The sequence below is a fragment of the Corvus kubaryi genome, unplaced genomic scaffold (assembly GCF_017639235.1).
Source record: "Corvus kubaryi isolate FWS band 111438036 unplaced genomic scaffold, C.kubaryi_AGA036_p1.0 split3-37344, whole genome shotgun sequence".
Lineage (NCBI taxonomy): Eukaryota > Metazoa > Chordata > Aves > Passeriformes > Corvidae > Corvus > Corvus kubaryi.
The window spans coordinates 458,784-486,508 of record NW_024582088.1 but is presented as its reverse complement, the minus strand read 5'-3'; the positions used below and the strand labels follow the sequence as shown (position 1 = coordinate 486,508).

Here is a 27,725-nt window from a genome sequence, read left to right as displayed (position 1 = left end):
CTCTGATTGCCTCTGCCCGTGGCCAGCGGGGCCCCGGCATGTGCCTCAGGCTCCATCGGCCAAGCTGGCACTCAGCTTTCTCAGGGAATATCCCAGCAGCAGGGCCGAGCACAGCTGGGACGGACGTTTCCAAGGCAGGGAGGTGTTCAGCCTGCACTAGGCTGGACGCCACGATGCCTCCCCATTCCTGTGCTCTGAGAGCCAGACACCTTGAGTGGAAGGAGTCCCTGCCCATGGCAGGGGGTTGGAATGAGGTGGTCTTTAAGGTTGCTTCCAATCCAAGCCATTCTGGGATTTGACAATCCTGGTCAGATGAATGCAGACCTTCATCAGCTCTGATTTTGGCAGCTCTCTGGCTCTGTTCCCCAAGCAGAGGGCAGCAGTACCTGTATCCTCAATCCTGGGGTGGTCCACACGCATCCAACATCCTCTGAGGCACTTCCATCAGCTCAACAACCCCCTGCCCTCCATGGACACACCCCAACCTCTCTGCTCCTGCTGTGAGCTCACTGTCCCGCACCACCTCCACTGCTTCCGACCAGGACACGGCCCCTTCTCCGCTTGGACAGACACTTCCACTCGCAGTGGCATGAGCCATTCAGGATTCACTCCTGTCCACATCCTCTCCCATATGCAGAGGGCAAACCCATGTCCTTGCTGCCAACTCAGAAGCAAATCAATCAACACCTCAGAGGCCACTCCAGACCCTTTGCGTGGGGGCAATTTTGTGGCAGCCCCAGCACTGACTCCTGGAGTTATTCTTCACCTGGACTTTTAATTTCAGAGCTGCAATGAGGGATGAGAAGAATCCCAGCTTCTAATTAATTACTGACTTCCCCGTAATTGATGCAATTTACTGCCAGTGTGTCTGGTTTATCGCACTGCGGGGAAGGTCACTCTGAACACTGTTTTTCCAAACACCCCAGTGAGTGGCCCAAAGTCCTGAAACAGCTCCACACTCCAGATCCTGAGGGACATTTGCACTGGTGGCAGAAGATGACAGATCCTGTGCCCTGTGTATGTCACCAGAGTGGGGAACTACAGAGCATCCTGGAAGGTGGCTGCCTCTGGACAGTGGGTCCTGGTCCTGTGGATATTGGGAAGGAATTGCTCCCTGGGAGGGTGGGCAGGCCCTGGCACAGGGTGCCCAGAGCAGCTGTGGCTGCCCCTGGATCCCTGGCAGTGTCCAGGGCCGGGCTGGATGGGGCTTGGAGCAGCCTGGGACAGTGGAAGGTGTCCCTGCACATGGCAGGGGTGACACTGGATGGGCTTTAAGGTCTTTCCAACCCAAACCAGTCTGGGATTCCGTGATTCCACGATCTGATCTGGTGGACATAGAGGTACCAGCATGAGGCCAAGCACAAGGTGATATATGCAGGACCCTACAGCTGGGCTTCATGCGGCATTTCACGTGACAAAAAGAGTGCATTTTTATTGCCAGGTAAGATTCATGCTGTAACGGGACGTATTTGTTTGCATTAGCCTTCATGAGCAGGATTCAGGAGCCTTGGGATGGGCAGTGGGATCTCTAAGGAGCTCTAATCCTTCCAGTAATCCCTGATTTATTTCAATTTAATTTATTAGGAGAAGTCAAATGAAGCCTCTCATTTGCCACAATGGTGCAAGGAGATTACAGTTTGTGCCTCCCATTCTCGGTCCTGAGCTGGATGGATCTCCCTAATTCCCTAAAAGCCCATATTATTGGGATCTGTGTCTCTTCTCAAGTGTCTCCTACACTGCTCTGATGTAGCACCCCCTGGGCAGAGCCACATCCTTGCTCTTGGAGCTGGATGTGCCTCGCCGGGGCTTAAGAGGGGATTTACTGAGCCTTTCAAATTGTCTCCCTCACTAATTAACGACCAGGTTTCAGGTTCAGAACATGCACTTAAATAAACTGCAAAAGTGCATTTCATTAATATTAATTAATGATTTAAATACTTGGAAGCCTCTGCTCAGGCTCCGTGATTGATGGCAGCTCTGTCACCCTTCTTGGCATCCCTGCCTGTACAGTGGGGACAGGGACAAGGACCTGTCCCTTTGCCTGCTGCCTCCAGATCCAGGCTGGGCACCATTCTGGAAGGTTTTAGGTGCTTTATCAGAAAGTGAACGAGTGGCAATTCTTGTGCTAGACAGGACAACTCCCCTGAATTTAAACTCTGTGCGTTTGGGTGTGCCAAAAGCCAGGGCTGGTGGAAAACAGGCTTTGCAGACCACTGGAGGGAAGAACTGGGCTAAGTGGGCAAGAAATTGCACTTCAGGCCCCTGCAAAGCACCATCCACATCCCTGCAGGGCTTGGACAGCCCGGGGGGCACAAAGAGTGTTCAGTGCCATCGCACCTGAGGTGGCACCAGGAGCATTTCCCAGTGCTGAGATGCTGAGGGAAGACCTTCCATCAGATGCACACGTGGAGCTGTGCAGCTGCTCATGGAAATGTGAATTAAGGGGGGAAGGAGCCTCCTGCATTGCCAAAAAGCTGCTGCTGAGTCTGAACGTGGACGCTGCACCCTGGACCTGCACCCTGGACCTGCACCCTGCCTGCTCTCTGCCTGCTGGAGGAGCTGTGCCAAAGTGTCCCCCCCTATCCAGCTCCCGGGGAATTAGGGTAGAGATAACTATCAATTTAGAGACCAGAGGATGTGATAAAAGCTCGTTTGCACATCCACAAAGGGGCGAAGAGACAATGGCAGGAGGGGGAGCCCAAACACTACCCTGGGGCTACCCCGAAACTCCCCAAAGGAGAACCATCAGCCCATCAAATGTCCAGAAGCCGTGGGGGGCACAGGGTGCCGGGTGGGAACCCAGATTGAGGACTCCCGAGGAACAACCACCCTGTCCATGGCCCCTTCCAGAGCTGTCCCAGCAGCACAGGTGTGTGCTGGGAACACACATCTTCAGCCTCATTACTGACAGACGTGGGGACAGGCAGCTGCAGCAGCCTCACGTCCCTCAGCTGCTGGATCCAGCACAATGTGCTCCCACTAACAAAAAACACTGAAGCCAACAATTTAGTGAATAAGGATTGGGAATCAGCAAAGGAACTACCTACGCTTGTCTCTGCTGTGTCCCCGCTGCAGACCCTGAAGTGCTGCATCTCTGGGTGTGCAGACAGGAGGAGGAAAGAAGAACCTTTTTGGAGAGAAGACCAAGAAACTCTGCCCCTGATGTTGTTCTTCCAGGAGATGAGCATCCTGCTGCTCCTCTGGGATGGCACCAGCTCAGTGCATGACACGCAAAGCCTCTCTCTCAGCATCCCAGTTACTCTGTGGGTTGGAGCTGGAGGTGAGACACCACTGTCTGCAGAACTGCAGTGGTACCTGCCTGAGTTTTCACTGACACCTGGCTCCTCAGCAGCAAAGTCCTTGTTCCCTCTCTGGCCAGACAAGAATCAGGAAGGGATGCTCCCTTGCTTTCAGGAACTCTGATAAAAATGTATTTTTTAAAGCTCCACTTCCCTAAGTGATGACATTAAGCATAATACTCAGTTTCTGCCTAAAAGAGGTATATTTTTTTTTCCCATCTGGTGAAGGAAGAACCTCAAAAACATTATTAAAAGGCTACTGCCAGTTTAGACATCAAAAGCTGGGAGTGACAATCCAAAATCAATAATGGGTTTTTAATTCAGACCTGATCTGAAGCTAGAATAGTTTTGGGGCAGAGCACATGGTTTACCATCACCCCCAGGGTGACACTGAGAAGCATTTCTAAATTTCTGGGAGACTTAGGGACTAGACTAGACTATGGATGTCATGTAGGGTGGCAGCATTCCCCTGGTGCCTCTGGGGTCCAGACATGTCCTGAGCAGCAGCTGTGACCTTTTGTCAGCCCTGTCCTTCGGCTGGGTGGGGATGGGGACCTTTCCCTCATGCTGTGCCTCAGGGCACAGCCTGGGAACTCTGACAGCCTGGCCCCTGGGCTCTGCTGCAGCTCCTCACCCTTTATTAAATATCACACTTTGCTTCGGATGCTGATTAATTTCTAATCAAACCTGTTTGCCAGTGGCCATCTCCAAGCCCCCAGGGCTGCACTGCTGAGGATCCTGTGTCCCTGGCACCTCTGAGGTGGCATTTCTGCTGTGCCCGTGTGCCTCAGCTGTGCCCTCAGCAGAGCTATCAGACAGTCACAGAACCCCAGACTGGTTTGGGTTGGAGGCAAACTTAAAGCTCATCCCATTCCACCCCTGCCATGGGCAGAGACACCTTCCACTGTCCCAGGCTGCTCCAAGCCCCATCCAACCTGGCCTTGGACACTGCCAGGGATCCAGGGGCAGCCACAGCTGCTCTGGGCACCCTATGCCAGGGCCTGCCCACCCTTGCAGGGAACAATTCCTCCCCAGTATTTAATCTAAATTTACACTCTTGCTGCTTTCTCACCCAGCTCTACAGGGTGTCTGCAGGGTAGCAGCAGATGGGAACCATGACTGCAACATGCAGGGGAAAGCTGGCCAGACTGCAGGCTGCAGGGAAGCACTCTGAGGTATCTGCCTTCACCAGACATCTCCCTTTTCATTACTGGTCATGGCAGATTTTCACTGCCCTGTGCTCTCAGGCAGCCCCGCTGTGTGCACCCCCCAGAGCCCTGCAGGAAAGCTGCTGTCCTAAATGGTCCTTCATGGGATGGAACCATGAGAGGAACATGGGATCATCATGGATCAGGCTGTTCAGTCTGAAGAAGTGAAGGGAGAGCTCAGAGCCCCTTGCAGGGCCTAAAGGGGCTCCAGGAGAGCTGGAGAGGGGCTGGGGACAAGGCATGGAGGGACAGGACACAGGGAATGGCTTCCCACTGCCAGAGGGCAGGGCTGGATGGGATTTTGGGAAGGAATTGCTCCCTGGGAGGGTGGGCAGACCCTGGCACAGGGTGCCCAGAGCAGCTGTGGCTGCCCCTGGATCCCTGGCAGTGCCCAAGGCCAGGCTGGATGGGGCTTGGAGCAACTTGGGATAGTGGAAGGTGTCTCTGCCCATGGCAGGGGTGGGACTGGATGAGCTTTAAGCCCAAACCAGTCTGGGATTCTGTGATCCCTGCAAATGCAAACTCTTCCCCTCAGTGTCCTGGAACCCGGCTCTGGGAGGAGGAGCTGCTGCTGCCCGATCGTGCTCAGGGGCTGCTTTTGGATCATATTGAGGACAGATAAATCATCTGCATGCAAAGTGCTTTCCTTGTGCACAGCTGGCTCACATGACAGATCCGGGAGTCAGGGAGCCAGGGAGGCTTTATTATACCTGCGATTAGAGAAGTGCCTGACAAGTGCTTACTCTGAGTCAGCCAGAAGTAAAGGACCCCTGTGTGAGTGAGCAGCCACAGTGGGGAAAGGCACTGCTGGGACTGGCTTTCCCTGCAGACCCCAGGACTTGGCAGCACCAGGGAGCAGCTGGAGGATGAGGATGGTGCCCAGCACACCTGCACACTGCTCCCAGCCTGGCTGGGCTGTGCTGGCGATGCTGTTTGGTGACGTGCATGACAGGGCTGTGTCCCCTCTCTGTGCCTGCTGCGTGGGCACTGAGGCACCTGCCTGCAGCCCCTTTCTGTCTCTCCCAAACCTCCTCACCTGCTGCCTGCACCCCTCCCTGCCTCCCTTCCCCACACAGTACCTCCTGTGACAGATGCAGACAACACCAGCCAGGGAGGAGAGCCAGCTCCAGCTGGGTGGAGGAGCTGGAAATAGCCTTTTGTTAACCATTTTTAGCAGTTCATTTGGAGATGTGTTTTGCCAGCAGAAACTTCAGCGTGCTGTTTATCCCTCTTAGGGGAAGGCTGTTATTAGTGCAAAATGAATCAGCGTGGATGCGGCTCCTCAGCAGCTCTGAGCCGGGGATGCAGCAGGAGGGATGCAGCAAGCACAGAGAGAGCCTTCAAAGTGCCATTATTAATTCCTGCTCACATTCATTGGAAGAACACCTTCAATTGTGGCAAATTCGGCTGCTTTAGGCACTTGGTGCAAGGGGACAGAGGCTTGTGGGAAGGAGATTTGTGAGTGCAGCTCCACGCTTGGCCTACACAGCCAGAGTGGAGTGGTACTGGTTTGATTGGGACCCTGGCAGGGATGATGGCCTTTGCATCCCACGGTTTGCAGTTACTGGGCACAGAGGTGAAGTCATTGTGACCCTGTAGGCAGGGATGGCTCACGGACATGGATATTCACAGAATATCTCAGATCATCTCCTCCAGCCTTTCAGCCTCCTTCAGCTCTAATTTCAAGGACTGCAGCACATAAGAAAGGGTTGTTAAACACCCCCGTGCCCCCCAGCCCTGCCCCCCATCCTGTGGAGGCTGCATGGAGATTCCCACTCCATAGGTAGGGCATCCTGGTACCATGGATGGATCCTGGCCCTGTGCTGACCCCAATCCCTTGTCCCTTGACTAAGGGGTGAGTGCAGGGCACAGCAGGAAGGCTGCACACGTGTGATGGGAGCAGGAGGCGTGGGAGGAGCTGCGGCACCCAGACACACCAACAGTATAAATACAGGTACAGCACGGACAGGCCCCCGCTCCCATGCAGAGATACACCACTGACTGTTCTCTGGATTTGTCACTGACGGTTATAACTCAAAACAGAGTGAGCTTTTGTATTTTTAACACAAAATGTGCCCAGGGGAAATGTGCCCACGACCCTGAGCGTGTTTGGCACAGGTATTTCGGCAGTTGACCCACAGCTTGTCTTCCTGCCTGATTCCAGACTGCTCTGCCAGCAAGCCTTGATGGACAAGTCTTGGAGAGAAAATTTAACGGCAACCCAGGGACACAGGCTTCCCAACACTGGAATTTGGAGAGGGGCAGGATTTTGGATAGTAGCAGCAGGGTGTCCATGCCCAATCTCTCCAGGCCAACCGTGGATGGCACCTCCCATGCGCTCCATGCTTTGCTCTCTTTGCCTGGAGTATCATCCCAGCAGCAGCGGGGATGATCCAGCCTGGTCCCCCACTGCCAGCAGCAACACCAGCACTGCACAGGAAAAGGGAGCAGCTTCTGGAAGATTTCCCCAAGGGTTGGTTGAGTGACACCAGAGCTGTCACAGGGGAGGGACAGCTGATCCCAGCCAAGACCAGAGTGATGCAGCTAAGGAGGAAGGGAGGAGAAGAAGGAGGGAGTGGGAAACCTCCTGCATTCCACTGGGGCTTAAACCTGCAGCCCCATAGACACAGGGCTTTGGGAACAGGCATGGGCCCTGTGAGAGGGGTCTCAAAGAGGAGGGAAGTTGGTCAGAAAGGCTCAGACCTGCAGCTGCGGCAGCGCTGGGCACAAGGAGATGCTCTGGACCCAGCAGAGCCAGGCTGTGGGGATGACAAACCCGACAGCACAGGCTGATTGGAATATTTGCTTTGTTTTTCTGGCCTTTGCTGAGGTACTAATGAAGTGCTTTGAGGCACAGCAGCAGTGAAGGCGTCTCCTCAGCACGGCGGTGTCTGTTGGGGGGGCTGGTGCTGCGCGCTCAGTGTTGAGATCCATTATTTACAGCAGAGAGCCGAGTGCGCTCGGCTTCACAAGCGGCATTTCAACAGGGCCAAAGGCAAGGTCACACGTGGGGAGGGGAGGTCACACCTGTCACAGGGGCTGTGTCCTGGAGAGCAGGGCCCGTGGAAGAGGACTGCAGGGCACAGCACCCACCACAAAGGTGCTCTTGGTGTGGCCACCAGGGCAAATGAGGAGCTGGTGTGAGCAAGAGGTGCCACAGAGGGGGGTGACCTCCCTGTCCTCGTGTCTGACGGCGCTCCTGGAAAGATGTGATGTGGCCGATGGCTTTCTCAGTGTCCAGCAGAGGATGTTTCTGGTGCTGTGCTGGGCGCTGCAGGCAGATGGGCTGGTGAAAGTCAGGCATGAGTGACTTTGTCATAAAGACAGACCGTCCAGACCTGGGCATATTCCCTGAGGTGTCACTTAGACACCAGGTCCACAGAGGTGTGATCTGAGACCCACTGCCCAGCTGTCCCACCACCACCAGCACCTCATCCACAGCACAGCCAGAGCAAAGAAGGTGCTCATTCATAATATGGTATCGAAACATGGTCAGGAAGAGGCTCAAGGACCTGGAACTAAAATGTGCCCAGGGGAACAAAACATACCATGTAAATATGGATATTCTTATCTTCAGATCCATTTACTCCTACAAACCACTGTGTGCTACTCACCCACCACCACAGGTGATGTGAGCTTCTTCTTCTGACCCCACTACTCCTGCTCCACGTGCTGCCACCATAACAGTTCGGGGGGTACTGGGGCCCCCAGTAAAAGGAGGTTATCGACCTGTTGGAGAAAGAGAAAGGCCCAGAGAAAGGCCACAAAGATGTTCAGGGGCCTGGAGCCCCTCTGCTCTGGAGCCAGGCTGGGAGAGCTGGGGGTGCTCACCTGCACAAGAGAAGGCTCCAGGGAGAGCTCAGAGCCCCTTCCAGGGCCTAAAGGGGCTCCAGGAGAGCTGGAGAGGGGCTGGGGACAAGGCATGGAGGGACAGGACACAGGAAATGGCTTCCCAGTGCCAGAGGGCAGGGCTGGATGGGATTTTGGGAAGGAATTGCTCCCTGGGAGGGTGGGGAGGCCCTGGCACAGGGTGCCCAGAGCAGCTGTGGCTGCCCCTGGATCCCTGGCAGTGCCCAAGGCCAGGCTGGACAGGGCTTGGAGCAGCCTGGGACAGTGGAAGGTGCCCCTGCTCACAGCAGGGGGTGGGACTGGATGAGCTTTAAGGTCCTTTCAACCCAAACCAGTCAGGGATTCTGTGATTCCTGCTCCAGGTCAGAAGAGAGAGTGGACAGGATGGGTGAGGGGAAACCAAAGAGGCAGGAGCAAGGGCAGGGGACAGCATCACTTGATCCCCATGGCTGGATGGATGCAGGGATGCAGGCCATGCAGGGAACCTCCTTCCTAACCCTTTATCTTGCCTGTGCAGCTGGAGGCCCCGTGCTGTGCTGGGTGCAGGGAAACCATCGATGTGGCTCTTTGGGCCTGGAGCCAGCACTTAGGATCAGGGGAGATGTGGGTGACACTGCTCAGTGACTGGGAAGCTCTGGCTTGGCCTGAGTGTTGGCTTGAGGCACCTGGAGCTGCAAGCACCTGTCCATACAGAGGTGGAGTCCCTCCTGTGCCACCAAGGAGGATCTGCATCCCTTCCCTCATGTGACACCCATGTGCAGGTCTCTCCTCTCTCTCCTGTTTCTTGCTGCCTGAGCTGTGCAGAGCTCCAGGTCTCTGTGCACGGGGATACAGCACAGCTCTGCTCCTGCACAAGCTTTCATGGCGAGCTAATTCTGGAGTCACTAATTTAATGATGATTAATGACAGGTACACCACCTTTTCCTTCCTCCTTTTATCGATTGGGAAAAAAAACTGGAGCAGAGCCGGATATTAATTAATTCTCTCAAGTGGAGGGGAAAGTAATCAGACTGAAATCAGATTGAATTTAGGACTTGCGGGTAAGCAGGAGGATGTGCCGTGATGGAAATGAGAGATGCCCCAGCCTGGCTGGGCTGGGAGGGACAAGGCTGCTGAGCAGATTCCCCTGGAAAGGGCTGGCAAAAGTGGATGTAAGGGACAGGTATCCAGGCTAGACCTGCCCACCTGAGGCACGCAGCCAGACCCCACACTGGGCAGGAGTGGGGATGACAGGAATTTGGTGCAAAGCCTGGCACAGGTTTGGCCTGGGTGGCCTTACCTCTGCCCTGCCTCCACTTTGGCTCTCTTTCCTACAGGCTGCATTGCAGCATCACATTGCACCTCTCTGGCAGTGTCCAAGGCCAGGTTGGATGGGGCTTGGAGCAAGCTGGGACAGTGGAAGGTGTCCCTGCCCATGGAAGGGGTGGAATGGGATGAGCTTTAAGGTCCTTCCCAACCCAAACTGGTCCAGGATTCTATGAGCATCCAAACTGGTTAAGCTGCCACAGAAAGTCACATTTTGCAAATCTCTGTGATCATAGATTGGTTTTTTTCACCTGGGAATGCCAGAGCAGGGCTAATCAAGGCTGGGGAGTCAATCTGCCAAGCATCTAACTCTAAAACCACATATCCTCCAAGAACATCCATTTCACCTTGGGAAAATATCTCCTTCCTTCCTTCCTTCCCTGTGAATCAGTTCACTGGCAGGGCAGGGCTGAGCCTCACAGCTCACTGAGGCTCGGGGCTCCAGCAATCTCCCAAGTATTTAAGCATGACTAAGTGGCTTGTGCCTACCATACAAGGGATTTAAAACCTGTATCCTGTTCAAGCACTGGTCAGACTCACAACTGCCTAATTTCTAATAGCTTGCACACTCAGCCGTCAGACAGGAGATATTCCAGAGTGCCCTCTCCCTTTTGCAGTCCAGTGCAGTGTCACCTCACATTAGGACTGGGACCATGAATCCTAAACCTGTGACCCCAGTGAAGCAGTCAGTGATGCCGTGTCAAAATCTTTTGACATGATGCTTCAAAAAAGAATCTTAAAGAAAATGAACCAAATTAAATAAATGCAATTAAGTAGTCATTTTTCGTCAGAGGTTACTGACTGGGTCCACTCCAGCGTGTGAGCAACCATGTGTTCATAAAGGACCAGAGAAAGTTTTCTGCTGAAATCTCCAGTTTGGGCAAGGCTGTGTGGGTCAGGTTGGGTTGGACTGAGCCAGCAGTGAGGGCTGTCCTTAGGTGGGCTACCTCCAGCTCTGTGGGGGAGTGCAAGGCAAACACAGTCTTTGGAATAGTTGGACAGACAGACAAGAGCAAACCAGCGATCTAGTTACTGCTCCTGCACCAGCAGTAGAGACTCATTTAAAAGAATCACAGAATATCCTGAGCTGGAAGGGACTCACAAGGATCATCCAGTCAAAACCTCAAGGGCAGGACATTGGGGGGACAGCAGGCAGGAGACAGGCATGGAGATGAGGAGAGAGGCACAGTTTTTTGTAGGCTGGTACTACCAAAAATGGGCCCAAGCCAGAGCCGTTGTGTCCCATCACTTGTGCCATCACCTTCAGAGACCTGTGTGATATTGCACAAATCATTTCCTCCCGTGTTTTGTGGTGAGAGCAGAGTGAACACAGCCTCTGAGCCAGGTGCTGCTCTGCAATCCCCAGGCCAGCTCTGGGGGATGCTCAGTGCTGTGTGCCATGGGACAGTGAGTGACAGAGGACTGTCACAGCAGCCCTGCCCTGCCCATGGCCACACAGCAGCAGGAACTGGCTGTGAGTTATGGGCTCTCTGAGAACCCTCACCAAGGTTCTGAGTGACCCAGTGCTCAGTGATCTCAACTGCACAGGTACAGAGGGTCTCTCAGGGAATGTGGGCTGGCATTTCTGAGCTGGACTTGGGCCAGGATGTGCAGGAGAATCACAGAATCACTCAGGCTGGACAAGACCTCTGAGATCATTGAGTCCAAGCACCAAGAAGGGAGCAGAGGGGAGGGTGGGATGAAGGTGGGCAGGTGGAGAGAAGGAAGGGAGGTCCATCCCTGATCCCTAACTGACATCCTAGCCTCCTGCCAAGGGAAGGAGGTCAGTAATGATGGCACAAAGGGGCAGAGGTAGGACCTCTCCTGGCTGCCTCCTGTTGTTGAGGGCTCTGAGTAGCCCGGTCTGGTGGAAGGTGTCCCTGTGCCAAGGTGGGTTGGAATGAGATGAGGTTTAAGGTCCCTTTCCAATGCAAACCGTTCTGGGATTCCGTGATTCTGTAAGTCTAGAAGGGGGATGTGTCCCTGAGGCTCTCGAAACACCAAGAGCACATCTCGACCCTGCCGTGAGCAGCGACACTCTCGGAGGTGGCCGGTCCCTCCCCAGCTGTCTGTACTGCCTCTCTGCCCTCAGCATCCCTTCCAGCACGCAGGGCTGTGCCTGCAGGCGGGGCTGCCTCCCACGGAGCCTCGGGACAGGAACAGCCGTGCCTTGTCCCCGGCCCCGCAGAGGGACAAGAGCCAGCGCAGCCCCGACAGCCCCGGTGTTCTCCTCGGGGCTTGGCTCCCTGGGGCCCTGCACAGGGCAGGACGGGTTTGTAATTTATTATTGATTGTCAGGAGTGGGGAGTGCTCTGCAGGACACGGAGGACGCAGGGAGACAGGCTGCCTCTGCCTGTGCTCCTGCAGCAGCGCTGCTTTGTGATAAAACTTTGGTAAATTGAAAGACACAGTTTCCATTCCATTGGTAATTAACTTCTGCTGCTGTGTTCCCTCCTAATTGTCTCTATTACTCCAGATAAAACTGAGATCAATAGAAACCAAAGTCTGGAGGCTGGGAAAGTTGCAATTAATTAATTATCTCTCTCTTGCATGCATCTTCCATCTGCTGGTAATCAAACGAGACGGGCTGGTCCTCACGCAGATCCCGGGCCCTCCATGACTGCTGGAGGCCTGCGGGGACTTTGCAGTGGGCTGGGCAGTGTGTCTTGGAGCAGAGAAGGCAAAGGGGCAGCTCTCACTGTGCCATTGCATTCCTCCCGGGTATTTGGCCTCTCCAGGATGGATTCCATGAGAGACCACTCCACTTCTCCCAGCACGGTGGCTGCTTGTCATTCCTCAGGCTCTGCAGTTTGTGCTGGGACACAAACACCAGGAAACACCTGGAAGGCAACGGTGTGACACATCTGTCAAAGCACATCACTGCCTGTGACTGTGAACAAGGCTGAGAAGAGCCAGAGCGTTTCTCATGTGGCCTCTGAGAGTCTCTAGCAGTCTTTGGCGTGCTCTATGACACATGGACTGAACCACCTGTCGCCAGAGCAAGCTCATCTCTGGATCCTCTTTAGAGGCTGGAGTATTTCTCCCACTCCTCCTATCTCTACTGCCTGTGGAAAGTGCTTCTCTGGGATGCTGTCAGCTCTCCCAGCAAAAGCTCTGTCTGCTGGAGCACGTCCAGAGATGGGAACAGAGCTGGGGAAGGGTCTGGAGCACCAGGAGCCACTGAGGGAGCTCAGCCTGGAGCAAAGGAGGCTCAGGGGGACCTTGTGGCTCTGCACAACCCCCTGAGAGGAGGGAGCAGCCGGGGGGGTCGGGCTCTGCTGCCAGGGAACAGGGACAGGAGGAGAGGGAACGGCCTCAGGCTGGGCCAGGGGAGGCTCAGGTTGGATCTAAGAAAGGGTGTTTAGGCACTGGCACAGGCTGCCCAGGGCAGTGGTGGAGTCACCATCCCTGCAAGTGTTCAAAAACCATGTGGATGTGGCACCTGGGGACGTGGTTTAGTGGTGAACACATCGATGCTGAGTTAATGCCTGGACTCGATCTTAGGGGGCTTTTCCAACCTTACTGACTCTGTGATTCTTTATGATTTTATACTCTGCCATGCCCTGCTGTGAGCCAGGGCAGCAGCAAGTCACCTCTGCAGCCTGTGCTGACATGTGTCCTGTGTCCCTTGGGGCTCTCACAGGAGACAGCTGCTACTGAGCATGGACACTTGGATTTATATTAATTTATTCCAGTGCTCAGAGAAAAAAATGCCTTCCCCATGAAGGTGAACACAGCAGACCACCAGAAGAGCTGTGCCATGGCCACCATCCATCAGTCACAAACAGATGGTGGGACTTCCTGGCCCAAACACAGGTGCCGAGTCCTGCTGCTCCACTGCCAGGCACTCCTTGGAAGCTGGAGGATTTCCTCCCGCCGTGTACTAGTGGGTGCTGTCACATTCGCAGTGCTCCTGACCATGGCAAGAGGTTGGAGTGAGATGATCTTTAAGGTCCCTTCTGACCCAACCCTGTCTGGGATTCTGTGATTTTATCTTTCTCCATGCTTTGAATTGCCCGTGTTTCAGGCTGTAGAGGGAATCCCTGCAGCAGGGCTGATGCACAGACCCCTGTGTCCTGACAGCCCATCGATATTCCCCTTGCAGAACTCCTCTCTGTGGCTTTCATATCATTTGCTGGGATGTGGGTGCTGCTAAACTGAGAATTTAAGAAGAAGCACTCAGGTGTGCTGCACTGAATTTCAACACAGCCTTCCCCTTCCACCAGTGCCAAGGACCTACCCCAGCCCCCTCCCGGCACTCGTCCATCAGAGGAGCCTTTGCAGGCACAAAGCTGCTCTGGGTCATCTCCACTGCACTCTGGGAGCCTTCCCAGTACAGCAGCTCCATGTCTGGACCACTCCCATGGGTGAGAAGAAAGGTTCAGGAGTTCCCCGGCTTCCATCAGTCTCCAGGGGACAATCTGTGGTCTTGTCCCACGCTTGGTGGAGACCCTTTTAGACAAAGTGGGTCTTTGGGTCACCCTAATCTCTTAATGTTCCTTTGGTAAGGTTTCCCCAGCAGTATCAGGGGGATCCTTCCTGGTCTTGTGGGCTTATTTTGGTGTCTAATGAAGGTGTGGGGTGCAGAGAGGAGCTGCCTGGAGTTTCAGTGTGCCCAGCCAAGTCCTGCACTTCCCCAGCTTCTCCTGTGGCACCTTTCCTCTTCTTTAGGCCTTAAACATCTTCCACATTTTGGATTGCAGAATCTATCCCTAAGGACACTGGCTGCAGCTCCACCCTATTCCACCTGTGGATGTGACTTCTCCCCTCTTGTTGTCCACCTATTCATCCCTGGTTGCTTCATCCAGGCCCCCCAAAGTCATCCTTTGTCCTCAGAGGTTCCTCCACCAAAAACTGCCTAAAAACCAAGGGGTCAAGGGGTCAAGGCACAAGAAACCAGGGGGTAAAGGAGAGGCTGGACCACCTGAGCTAAGCCCAGCTCTCTGCAGTCATGGCAATCACAGAATACCAGAATGGGTTAGGCTGGAAGGGACCTTACAGATCATCTCCTTCCACCCCCCTACAATGGGCAGGGACACCTTCCACTAGACCAGGCTTCTCCTCATGGATGTTTGCTCCAAAAGCACATTCACTGCACATGGACTTGTAAAATATTAAGGCAAAGAAGATATTTTTGCAATGCCTGACAGGTATCATGGAAAAGAACTGACAGCAGGCAATTTCTCTGGGGAAAATTCCAGCTAATCCCAGGAGAAAGTGGACAAAACCTATAGTACAGAGGGAAAATAACAGCATCTCTGGCTGGGGGAGCTTCATCCAGACCTCAGTTACGATGACAGATATGTCAGGCCTGACTGATCTTAACCTGTGCATCATTCCAGCTGTTTCAGGGCTTCAGCAGGGAAGAGAACCAGGAGACTGTGTTAGGGGAAAGAAAGATAATATAAAGGAAAAGATGGTTTCTGGCCCTGCAGGTGGCCAGCAGGACCTGACAAAGAGATGCTGGCAGGCAGTGATGGACCCTCCCTTTGAGCCTCTCCAGGGATGCTGTTGTTCTGTGTGTGATGCAGACCTGCATTTCCAGCACCAGGTTGACTCCTTCCTTGACCCTTTGCTTTGGAATTAATCCCAAACCTCTTTGTCCCCTTCTCCCTGCTTGGGAACCCATTCCCCTTTGTGTGTTTGTGAATCTCTTAATTTTCCGTGTCACCGTGGTCACAGGCAGTTTATGCAGATTTCATGTGCTAACAGAATTGTCTCTGGCATGGGATAATCCCTTTCCATATTTAAAAGATGGTGATCTCCTTTCTCGACCCTGGTTGCGTCAGGCCAAGGTCCCTGTGCTCCTCCACTCCCCAAATCCTCCCAGCACTGCTGCCAAGCACCGGAGCTGGAGATAATGATGTGAGTAAGATCTTAACACCGCCTTGTACGTCCCTGTCTCTGCTGCAAACGCTCTGTCTGGTGCATTGTGTGCCCGCATTAGCCACAGACTATTGGGAATCAAATTAGATTAGAGGAAAAAAGAGATATCAACTACCCTTGATCTCCAAGGTTTGAGACCAATTGTTTGTGACTAAGATCTTCACTAAGCCTGATTTGAGAGGCACATATAATTTGCCTGGAGTGAAACAAATTAATAGAAAAGCCTCTCAAATGAGGTAAATCCATTTTGGGGTCCTGGTCACGCTTGTGAGTCCATAACTGCCTCTGCTATCTTTCAGTATGATAAACCACACTTTTAGGGCAGCACCAGGCTACTTTATAAACCTAGAAATGGAAGGAGCGTTTAAAAATCTGTAAAACTTCTGCACTGCTGTACATTAAGGAGGAGAAATGCTCTTTTAAACACTGTACCACAGCATTACTGGGTTTGAAACATCTACCATGGTTAAACTGCAAAGTGAACCAGTTTCACAGAAATTAAAAGAAAGTAATGTCCAAATGCAGAGGAGAAAATTGTGCCCAGACCTGGGCAAATTAAGTGTCAAACCATTATGAATAGGATTAAATATTTTTAAGAGCAACTGGTTAGCAGCTTAAAGGCTAAGAATGCAACTCCCCCCACACATCAGGAGGTCAGGTGGTCAGGAGTGTCACCTCTCCTTGGTGACATTCTATCAAAGGAGGACAGTGGGAGCCGATGGCTCCACAGAAAAATAAAATTAAACTGTTCTGAACACCTCTGATCAAGGAGATTCCTGCACCACAAGGGCTTTTCCAGGGGATAAACACGAGAAACTGCCTCAGAGAGGTGTCAGAGGAGATGTTGGAGCAAAATGTGCCTGAAGAGTCCCAGACAGACAGGACTATGTGGGACTCGGACAAGAATTCCAGAAGAATCAAATCAGCTACAAGCTCCAATGTGTAACCTCAAATGGGTGTGGAAGGTGACACATGTGACACTGAACCACCCAAAAATCTGTGGCCACCTAGACAGCACGTGGCCAGCAGGTCTCAATGTCACACCAGGCAACTGGGGCAACTGCACTGAGGAATAGAACAGACATCTTGATAAACAGAATTTATTAAGAAAGCGCCTGAGATTTTCTGTAGAGGGGAGTCAGGTCTCTCAGACCTTGGAGAGATCTTTGAAGTGGTGAAAAGGAATGTGGAGGAGGACTGTATGGACAGCACCATGTTCTTGGATCTCAAAGGCTGTGCCAAGATACCCCAGAAGAGGCTCCTGTGCTAAGGGGCCATGGCCCAGCCCTGTGGACTGATAACGAGCTCGAAGGAGAGAAAACCAGAACTGGGATGAGATGTCCAGTTTCATGATGGAAGAGCTCACCATCAGGCCCAGGAAATCTGGCAGAGTCCCAGTCTTGGTAGAATGTTTGTAACAACCAAAGGAGATGGTGAAAGCTGAGGCAGCAATGCAAATCTATTGAGAATGTTTGGATCTGAAAGAGAACATGAAAAGCTGCAAAGAAAGGCAAAATAATGATTGGCAGGGAGATAAAATGGCCCTGAGTCCATGCCCAGACACAAAGTCATTCAGATGGAAAGGAAACCCAAGCCGAATGCAATAACGGGCTCCAAGCTAGTGGCACACAGAAAGACTCTTGCAGCTACGTGAAGCTCCCTGATCGTACCTTGAAACTGTCCAGTAGCAAAGGGAAGGAGAAATTCATGAAGTAAAATATTGGGAGCAACAGGGATACTTCGCTAGAGCTCCAGTGAGCTGAACAGCACAGGCAGTTCAGGCCTTGGCACCAAAAACTGATTTCTTACAACACAAACAGGCCCAAAGGAGAGAGGTGGGATGGTGGGAGAGGCAGAACAGGTACATGAAGAGAGATGGAAGGGATGGGAAGATAGGCTGAGGGAGAGGGATGCTTTGGAGATCTGTGCAGTCCTGCCAGGTGTGGGGCGACGAAGGGCTGGCAGCTGGAATGGGGAAGGGATGTGTTTCTGGAGGACGGATTTGCCAAAGGTGGGGTGCTTGCTCTGGGGGTCCCTGTCCAGCCAAGAGCTGTCCTGCTGTGGCCACCTGCAGTGTGCAGCACCAGGCCCAGCCCAGGAAGAGCCTGTTGGCTCCGTGCTGGTCCTGGATTCAGCTGCTGCATGAGGGACAGGTTGGGCAGGGAGCCACAGCCTCCTCAGTGCCCCACCACGAGCTGGAAAGGGACTGGGAAAACACACACCGTGAGTAGGCAGCAGTCCAGCCAAATCCAGCCGCTGAATTTGCTAGAAAATTGATTCCCTGAATTGCTCCTTTGCTGCAGATAATGAAAATTAGAGAAGGGGTTGTAAACTGCTAACAGGAGAGAAGGGCTGATTTCTTCTGCCTTGGGTTTGATGGGGCTTGCCAAACCCACGAAGCCTCCACTCCCCTCTGAATGACACTGGGGTGCACTGGCACCATCCCAGACTGGCAAAGACATTTACAGGACTCCACATGAGAGGCGTCCGATCTGATCTGAGCTGCTGCTGGCACAGAACAACTTCTCACAGGCTGCAAGAGATCCCTCAAGAACCTTTCTCATGGACCCCCATCTCCCTTGGAACCAAGGCCCACCCACTGGAACCAAGGCCAGAAACACTCTTCCTGTCCCTGCCGTGCCCACAGACCCTGAGCTGCCCAGGACAAGGTGCCAGAGTGGCACAGGAGGTGCTCCCAAATTTTGGCATCCCCAATGGCCCTGTACAAACCTGCCCTAGTCCTGCCCCCATCTCTGACTTGGTGCACTCACGTGAGCAGCAGCTCCATGTCTTTTAAGACATGGTTGTGAATGTTACTTTAATTCCTAATTTGAAATCCTGTGTCTTTTGTGTTCCTGGTTCCCGTCCCTTCTGTCAGCTGGGCCCCATCCCCACTCAGCCTCTCTGCTCTCCTAAACAGGGATGTTGCTGTCCGGCTGTGCCCCTGACTGCTGGTTTGCTTCATCCAATGCCCCATCTCATCTCTGCAGGCTTTGCCAGGCACTTCACCTTCTCCCTTTGTGACAGAAATTCACTGTCACAGCCATTTTCAAGCCTGCTGCATCTGTGTCTTCCTTTGCTGCTCCTCTGGCTGTTCCCTTCCTGCCTTTGCACTCACCCGCTCCTGCCCACCTGCTGCCAGGCTCTGAATTCTCCTTGTTCTCTCTTCCCCCAACCCCTGTGGACATTCCCCCTCCTTTTGCCTCGCACCTGAATCACAAACCCCTAATTACTCCCACTGTGCTGCCCTCCTCTGATCTCGCTGTACAACGCCCTGCCCATGCCTTCTCCTCTTTCTTCCTAACACTTTCTCCTTCTCTTCTCATACTCTTCCTCCCCACTGTCCCTGACAAATACTCCCTTCAGATCCTGGAGGTTCTGAAGGCTTTGCTTGGCCTTGCCTCTGCCACCCTTCCCATCTCTTTGGGACCACCCTCCCTCCCTGCTGCCCCATCAGTAACAAGGCTGGGGCTCATTAAAGCAACAGACCCACAGCCCTGTCAGGAAATACCCGGTAAAGAAGAGGCCAGGACCCTGGCAGCAGAGCTGCTGGCAAAGGCACAGGGGATTGTGGAAACAGCAAAGCCCTTTTATTTTGTTTCAGTGCCATAAATTGATTCCACTTAGGGGCCTTTTGTGCTCTTCTCCCATCCCTGTCTCCCAGCCAGCATCTCCCATAGTGATTGTGGAGTACTGTGGAGCAACGTGGTTGCTGACCTGCGTGGCAATGACATGGCATCCCCTGAGGACCCGAGGCCATGGGGCTTAGTGCCAGCTTAGAATGAAGCAATTCATTTTCGCAGCTGAAAACCCTTCACATTTCATCTCATTCTGCAAAAAATGCTGATAAAGCCACAAATTCCACAAGGAAAAGGGTTATCTTGACAGTCAGCCTTGTTTGCTCTCCTCCCAAGCAACCCCCCCACCTCTGAAAGGGCAGAGCTGCATCTCCCCTGGCACAACAATTCCAGCCCAGAGGATGCTGAGGACATGTCTGTGGGAAGCAGTGCCTGGTCCCATTGTGCACTGACAGCACGATGACAGTTCCCCTCGGGGCTGGAAAACTGCAGCTCACCCAGCCGACCCCTCCCGTGCTGCCACGAAAGATGAAACCTCTGCAGCAAAACCGGGGCTGTTTGTTCACAAATACCCTGTTTTGCAAGGGAGCTGAGTGGGGAGTGGGGATGGGAGTACTTGAAAAGCAAATGAACTTATGTTGTATGCTTTTTAAGATGTCTAACAGAGTACAAAAGTTCATCTTTAATAGGAGGGCAACACTGAGTGCTTAGAGCTGCGGTTTGACACAGATACAGAGCTCAAATGCCTTTGAAGTATCTTCTGATTCCTCATTCTGCCTGAAGTAACTTTAGATTTATGCAGCAGATGGGAAATAGTCCCTCGTTACGTGGCTCTCCACTTCAGCGCTGACTCCGAGATAAGGCAGCCTTGCTGCATCTGCACTCCTCAGAAGAGCTCTTAGTGCTTTAGTCTTCAGGGGCCTGAGTCTGTAGTTTGCATATTTTTTTCCTGTTTTTCTCCAAAATTAGTCTTGATAGGTCTAACATGTTGTGAGCCTCTTCAAAGGAGAATGAGGAGGAGAAAAGTTTGTGTGTGGAGTAGAGGTGATTCATTTCAATGCGTTTGAAAACAGCTCTGTGTGTTTGGGGAAAGAGCTTTCGGAGAAGCGCTGGGGAGCGGCCTCGCGGTGACCCCAGCCTCGCACACGCCGGCTTTGAAGGAGTCACTAAAGGAGCTTTTCAGTGCCTCTCACCGCTGCAAACCACACCCTCAGCCCCAGCGAGGTCCCTGCGAGGGGGGCCGCTCCCCGAGGGGGCTGCAGGGAGAGGCCAGCGTGTGCCGGGGCCGGGCTGGGGGACGCTGCTGCTTTGAGCGCGGCTGAGCCCCGCGCCGGCCGCACGCACGGGCTGCTCGCACGGCACCGGCGCTCGGCGACAGGCACCCACGCCCGTCATCCCTGCGGGCTTCGGTTCCCCTGGGCCTGGAGCCAGCCTTTCTCCGGGGCTTCAACGCTCCCAGCCCCCTCTGTTCCTCGGAAGGGAGGCAAGGCTCCTCACTCCACGCCTTGCACGGCGCTGCTTCACCGGTTGGAGCCCGGCCCCTGCACCACAGCCTGGAGAAAAGGAGGCGCAGGAGGGAACCTTCTCGTTCTCTGCAACTCCCTGTCAGGGGGTTGGGGCCAGGACAGGCTTGGGCTCTGCTCCCAGGGAACAAGGGACAGGATGAAAGGAAACGGCCTCAAGCTGTTGCCAGGGGAGGTTTAGATTGGATATAAGGGACATTTTTTCACAGAAAAGGTCGTAAAGCATTGGAACAGGCTGCCCAGGGCAGCGGTGGTTTCATCATCCCTGCAAGAGTTCAAAAAATGTGTGAATGTGAGACTTGAGGTTCCATGGTGAACCAGCTTCTGGGTTGATGTCTGGACTTGATCTTAAATGCTTTTTCCAACCTTAGCAACTCCATGATTCTATGATTTTCCTGCACTCTTTAGTTCATTTAGCATGGTCAGGACAAGGCTGATCAGTCCTAAGGGCTGGCCCATCTCCTGGCAACTGGTCCACCTCCCAGCAAAGCCCAAGCCAGCCCAGCTTAGGGTGCCCTCCCCACAGGGCTCTCACTGCTCCCAGAGATGGTTTAGGGCACGCAGGTGCTCTCCCAGGGCTTGGATCGGGTTGTGCCTGGCAGGTGCTGGGTGGGGCAGAGCAATGATGCCATGGCAGTTGTCACCAGGAAATCTTGTCTATTATATCACAAAGTACCCGCAGTAACTGAGGTTGTGCAAACACCATTCATCCCAGCAGGACTTGCAGCTGTGACGGAATTGGCTTTGTTTCCAGCTTTGAAGTTTTCCCCACTGACCAGATGCTGAGGCTTGTGTTGTTTACCCTCCTGCATGAAAGCCTCCTTTCACACACAGCTTGGCATTTCTGCTTCTTGCAAGATTCCCTGGAATACACCATGCTGGAGCACTGCCCTCCTCAGATCCTGCCCAGAAACTTCTGAAATCTCCAATGCCCCTTGCCCCTGCAGGGACCCATCCAGGCACAGGAATCCTCTCCCTGAGATGGTGCAGCAGGAGCTGCTCATCTGTGGCAGCCAAAGGTGTCTCGCAGCCTCCCGAGGCTCAGTCACCACTGCAGAAGGCAGGTGGGGATGTTTAGGAGGAGGCTGCCTGACACCCCTCCGGAGCATCCACTGCTGGCCTTTCTCCTGGGGTGCCCAGCAAAAACTCCAGGATATATCTATATAGATATAGATGCCAGATATATTTATATATTATAATTATATTATATAGAAACATATAAAATATATATAATAAAATATATGTAAACATATATATTATATTTATATATGGCATGATATCATGCTCAGCTGCGTGCCCTGGGCTACAGAACCAATCACAGAATCCCAGAATGGTTTGTGTTAGAAAGGACCTTAAAGCTCATCTCATTCCACCCCTGCCATGGGCAGGGGCTCCTTCTGCTGTCCCAGGCTGCTCCAAGCCCCATCCAGCCTGGCCTTGGACACTGCCAGGGATCCAGGGGCAGCCACAGCTGCTCTGGGCACCCTGTGCCAGGGTCTGCCCACCCTCCCAGGGAACAATTTCTTCCCAATATCTAGTCCTAATATCCTCATATCTATCCTAATACCTAATATCCTAATTCCTAAGATCTGGGATGGACACTTTGCCTATTTATTGCTGCCCTATTCCATCCAGACTGTCCCTGCCTTCTGCCCTTGGTTAAAATCCTTGGAATCCTTCTCAGCCCAGGTATCCCAGGCATCCCTGAAATTGCTTGTGGGAGTGGGGAGAGGATGAGGGGGCTCCTGTAATTGGGACAATTCCTCTCTCAGTCCATCTCCTGCGATGTTTATGCCTCTCTCTTTGTCTCGGGTGTTCGGAGCTGGCTGATCGACACAGTATTTATGACTTGTTTGTACAATAATTGCTGCTTAAGATAAATGATTCATAAAGTCCTACCATGGTCTTGGAAATGGTGTAAACAGGGAGAGCAGCTGGAGGACAGCAGTGGGATGCTAATGAGGGACCACCACAGGGAAGCAAACGCAAAAAGGCTGGGGAGGAGGGGAATTAATGCAGCCCCTGCTGCTGAAGAGCACCCAGTGCTCACCTGCAGCACCGGGCAGAACCCAGGCTGCCCCCGCCCTAATCCTGAAACAAGAGGTCTGCAAGAGTCGCTTCAAACCATGAGGGCAGGAAGGATCCGAGCACTGGAGCCAGGAGCCAGCGTGGGCAGCTCTGAGATGGCAGGAATGAGCAAGGACACAGAGGGAACAGGGCTGGGCACCCAGCCCCAGGCAGCAGGTGGGACTTGCAACACCTGGCATTGGGATCAAAGACCCCCAGCCCCACTGAGCCCTTGGGGCAGGTGAGGAGCAGGCTGCTGCTGAGCAGGAGCACAGGTCACCTGCTCGCCAGCTCTGCTCCAGCCACTCTGTCTGGCTGTCACCAGCTTTAGCTCCAGGTGTAACACCTGCATTGACAGGACACAACAGATGGGGTGGAGGGGCAAAGAGTAGCGACAGCCCTGCTGCCAGGTGCCCAGAAAACACCTTGGGGAGTGGGAATTGTTATTCCACATACCAGCATATGAAATTCGGTATGTCTCCTAAGAGTGTGAGTCACAGGGGGTGCACTGGGTGGGAACCCTACTCCAGCCCTGGGCCCAGTCTGAGGACAGGTTACAGGAACAACCTTCTGGAGTCATGTTCCTTTGATAAGGAGGCAAGAGCCACTTGAGGATAGGCATCTGTCCTGCCTCTGCCTCACTGCTCTCCTCTGGGTGCCCAGGGAGTGTGGGCACTCAGGGGAGATCTCCAAAAACATTCTTCTGAGCAACACTTGGAAGAGTCCAGCTCCAGGGCAGCACCTGGAAACAACTTTGAAGAAGGTTTACATGTGCTGAACATCCCCCATGACCACCCTCAGCTCTGACACAGGTATCACCCCATGGAAGGCCAAGGGCTCTCCGTGCCCACCATTCACTAATAACACGGAGGCTGCAGGGCAGGTGTGGGATTATTCAGCCTCTCATTGAAATTAAAAGAGCTGAAACTGGTCACTCTCTGATCTCACAAGAAGATGAGCAGAAATACATTCCTTTACTTTCTATTCAACAGCGTTAGCAGGCTGAAGCAGCCAAGCCCAGTCCTGCCAGCGCCCGTCCCTCAGGGGCTGGATGTTGATGGAAAGGCAGCGCAGTGTCAGTGCTGCAGTGGCTGTTAAAGGCACATTGCTGCTGAAGAGCAGAAGTTATCATTTGGGATCACCTGGGCAGAGCAGCTTGGAAGTGGGGCAGAAGGATGAAAATGTCAATGTGTGGGGCACTTCCATTGTCTCTGACTCTGTGGGGTCACTATGAAAGGGTCTCTGTAGGGTGTGAGCAGAGAGCGGCACCCAAACACAGCCGGAAACCCCCTCAGTGCTCAGCCCCTCCAGGCTAATCAGTGGCTGGATAAATAAACACCTGCAGGAAGAAGATGGGCTATGACTGACGAGCTCCCTGCAACACCCAGGTCAGGGACACAGGACAGCAAACCCCTCCTGCTGCAGCACAGGACCTTTCCTACCTCGTGTTTCCTGAGTGGTGCCCCAAAAGGAGGATTTGGGGCTGCATGCCAGCGGGACACCACATACACATCCCTGCAGCACCACCCTGATTGCAATGCCTCCAGAACTTTTCCGGTCCCCAAACCCCAGTGCTATGGCCCTTTGCAGAGCAGCTGGGACCTCCTCACTCCCCAGAGAAGCCCTTGAAAGTAGCTGGGACATGGCCAGAGCAGACAGTGATGGTGACAGGGCCAGCCCTGGGCAGTTGCAGGCTGCCATCCCAGGCCAGAGTGCTGGCAGAGGTGAGAAACCAGGATACCTTTTGATTGTCAAGGAGATCTTGCAAATCAGACCAGGGGCTGGAGCTTGGATGCAATGCAAGAGCTGAACTCAAACTCTTCCAGACTGATTCCCGTTTTTAAGGGCTTTCACTGTCAAGCAAACATGTGATGTTCAATGGTTGTATGTGAGCTCCAAGGCTGAGGAGAGAGGTGAAACGTGGAGCTGTGCTCCTGAACTGCCCTGGGACCAGAGCTGGGACAGGCTGAGGCAAAGGAGTTTGTTTTCAGGGTGCTCTGCCCTGTGCCCAGCTGAACATACATGATTCCAAGAACATCCAGGTCACAAGTGACAGGACGAGGGGAAACAGCCTCAAGTTGCACCAGGGGAGGTTTAGGCAGGATATTGGGAAAATTTCTTCACTGAAAGGTTGGTCAGATATTGGCACAGGCTGCCCAGGGCAGTGGTGGTGTCACAATCTCTGGAAGAGTTCAAAAACCATGTGGATGTGGCACTGGGGGATATGGTTTAGTGGAGAACATGGCAGTGCTGGGGAATGGTTGCAGTCGATGATCTTAGAGGGCTTTTCCAACATTAACAATTCCATGATCCTATGGACACAATTGCTCCCTGCCACCAGCAGCTCTCTGTGCCACCAGACTGAGTATTAGGGAGGACAAAAGGTGGCAGCAGCTCTCAGTAGTGCCGGCATCCCTGTGGGAAGGCCAAACATCCCAGTCCAGGCTCTCTCAGCACCCTCCAGCCTGAAGCAAAGCCGCTGTGAGGGGACACACTGCTGGGGGTTCCTGGGGCAGGCAGGCACTGAGGCAGTGCCATGTCCCTGTGCCTCTTGAAGGACTCCTGCAGCACTGGCCTGCAAATCCTGGACTTAGCTGAGCTTCCAGGGAACCAGAGAGCCCAGCCAGCCACCATGATTTAGCCTGAGGAGAAGGGACTAAGCATCATGCCTAGTGCTGGCTCTGCTGAACCCCAGGAGCTGTGGGACAAATGAAGAAAATGACAGACTAGAGGGAAATTAATAGAGCAGAAAATTTGAAATGATGTGGAAATAATTCTCCCAGCTTAAGGAGAGCTCCTTGTATGTTTAATTTCAGAATGCAACTGTTTTCGTGTTGCTAAATTACAGTATCAAAGCGAGGGGCCCTGCCTGGAGCTGACGGGACATGGGGACATTCCCATGCCTGTGGTGAGCTCTCCCACCTGGAGCAAAGTAAGGGCTGGGGTGACCTATGTTTGCCATAGGGTAGGGGGCAAGGGGCTGTTGTGGCTGCTTTGGAGAAGCCCAAGTGCTGCTTGTCATCTCCATGAAGATTTGTCCCGTTAACCTTTCATCCCTAATTTGGCACTGCCAGAAGCAGCTGAGGGGGAGGCAAGGGGGTGGGGGGTCTGGGAGATGTCTGCTGACTCCTTCCCCAAGCTCCCAGACTCTGCTCCCCCTCTGTATGGGGATTTCTGCCCACTCTGCTGTGCACAGCCAGGGTTGGGAGCTGGAGGAGCCAAGAGGTATGGAGGGAGCTGCCACAGTGGAAAGGGAGGAGAGGGACACTCCAGTTTCCTGGAAGCCTCCTGAATCCACCCATTGTGGGGGTCTGGCCCCAGCTGAGACGATGTTGCAATGCCCTGATCTGCAAAGTTCTCCCACCTCCTGCAGCCACCTGCGGGCTCTGTGCTGGGTGTTGAGCCAAAGGCAGGGAGAGCACCCAGGACCCAGCTGCCTCTGCCAGGACCTGGAGGACTGGAATGAAACTCTCCCTGGGCACATTCCCAGTCTGGGGATATGAGGTCCCTTTGGCAGGGGCCACAGAAAGCAGAGACTGCAACGACCCAGTGAAAAAACAGATCCATGACAATGGTGCTCCCAATGCTGCACGCCAACCCAGCCCGGGGATCCCCTGCCCAGGCTCGGTGGCAGCCATGGGCTTACACTGCTGATGAGTGCCGGGGGAAGGGGCCATAGGGAAGATGCTCTCTCAGATGCTGAAAATCTATTGGGAAGTCCCCAAGGAGCCTCAGGGAGTGAGGAATCAGCTTCTTTTCTGACAAAAGAAGTTTTCAAGGTGTCCTTTAGGCTTCAGAGCACAGAGTGAGATTGATCTGTGCTCAGCCCCCCAGAGAAAATCACCAGTCTGGATTTTCTCTTTCCTCACACATAAATGGGCAGGAGCTGCCCACATGTCCATGCCAGTGGAGCCGGGAGCAGGCAGCCCCAGGAAGCAGGGAGAAGGGGGACAGACGGGGCATCAGAGCCACATCCAGCTCTGTCTCCCCTCTCTCTGCAGCAAATCCAACTGGCTGCAGACTCCTGGCATGCAGGGTGTGAGGGGCATGGGCAGGGAGGGACCGAGCCCTGGGATGTGGGCAGAGGAGCAGGCGTGTCCCATCTGGAGACATGGCCCCTAATTTCCCTGGGCAGAGTGCTGGGAAAAGGGACGGCACCTTTTTGCTGCTAAAGCCCTGCAGCCCTGCCCTGTGCATGCTCCAGTGCAGCCTCCACCGTGCATGCAGGACCCACAGACCTGCATCCCTGATGGGACACTCCCAGTAAGCACGCTGGGGTGGCAGCTGCTCTGCCCCACAGTACCGGGCACCGGGCGTCTGCACAGAGAATGTTCTTCTGTCACAGGGGTGCTGCAAGAAGACGCACGTGGGCAGTGCTGGAAGGACCTACCCGAGTGGTCTCTGTCCTCTTGCTGCTGAGTTAGAGCGCTCCAGGCACCCCTTCTAATCAAGCTGAGTGGAGGTTTCAGTCTTCCTGGGAAATACCCGGGCTTCCCAAGGCTGCCTGCACAGCCCAGTTCATCCCTGCCTGCTCTAGTTTCCTCCTGCTCAGTGCTGCGTATTTCCCCAGCACAGGGAGCACGGTGCAAGCTGCAGAAATTCCACTTTTATTACAGCAGATGGAGTCCAAACCCCGACGGCGGGGAGGGGAGGAGAGGAGAGGAGAGGAGAGGAGAGGAGAGGAGAGGAGAGGAGAGGACTGGAGAGGACTGGAGAGGAGAGGAGAGGAGCCATCCTCTGCAGCCACAGCTTGTGTGGGGCTTGCTAGACATCCCCTCTGACCACAGCAGGGCACAGAGGGAGTGTCCTGCATGTCCCCAGGGTGAACATCTCTGCTCTGATAGCCTGGACCCGTGCAACCAAAGGTCGTTTGCGGTGCACGGTCACCCACGTGCACACACCAGCTGTTTAGCCCTTGGTACACAAACCTCAGCCACATGGAATGCTGCTTCCCCTCTGGTTAGAATATTCCCCATTCCAAACCCCTGAATTTCCTTCCTGGATGGAACC

At 53.7% G+C, this 27,725-nt stretch overlaps 1 long non-coding RNA gene across 1 annotated transcript; it reads left to right on the top strand.

Moving 5' to 3' along the window:
• The first annotated feature begins 4,237 nt into the window (after positions 1 to 4,237).
• LOC121658711 lies at positions 4,238 to 25,344 on the top strand. The gene is made up of 3 exons (XR_006014030.1): positions 4,238 to 4,333; positions 17,469 to 17,472; positions 25,334 to 25,344. It is a non-coding gene; the product is annotated as an uncharacterized LOC121658711 (long non-coding RNA).
• The last annotated feature ends 2,381 nt before the right edge of the window (positions 25,345 to 27,725 follow it).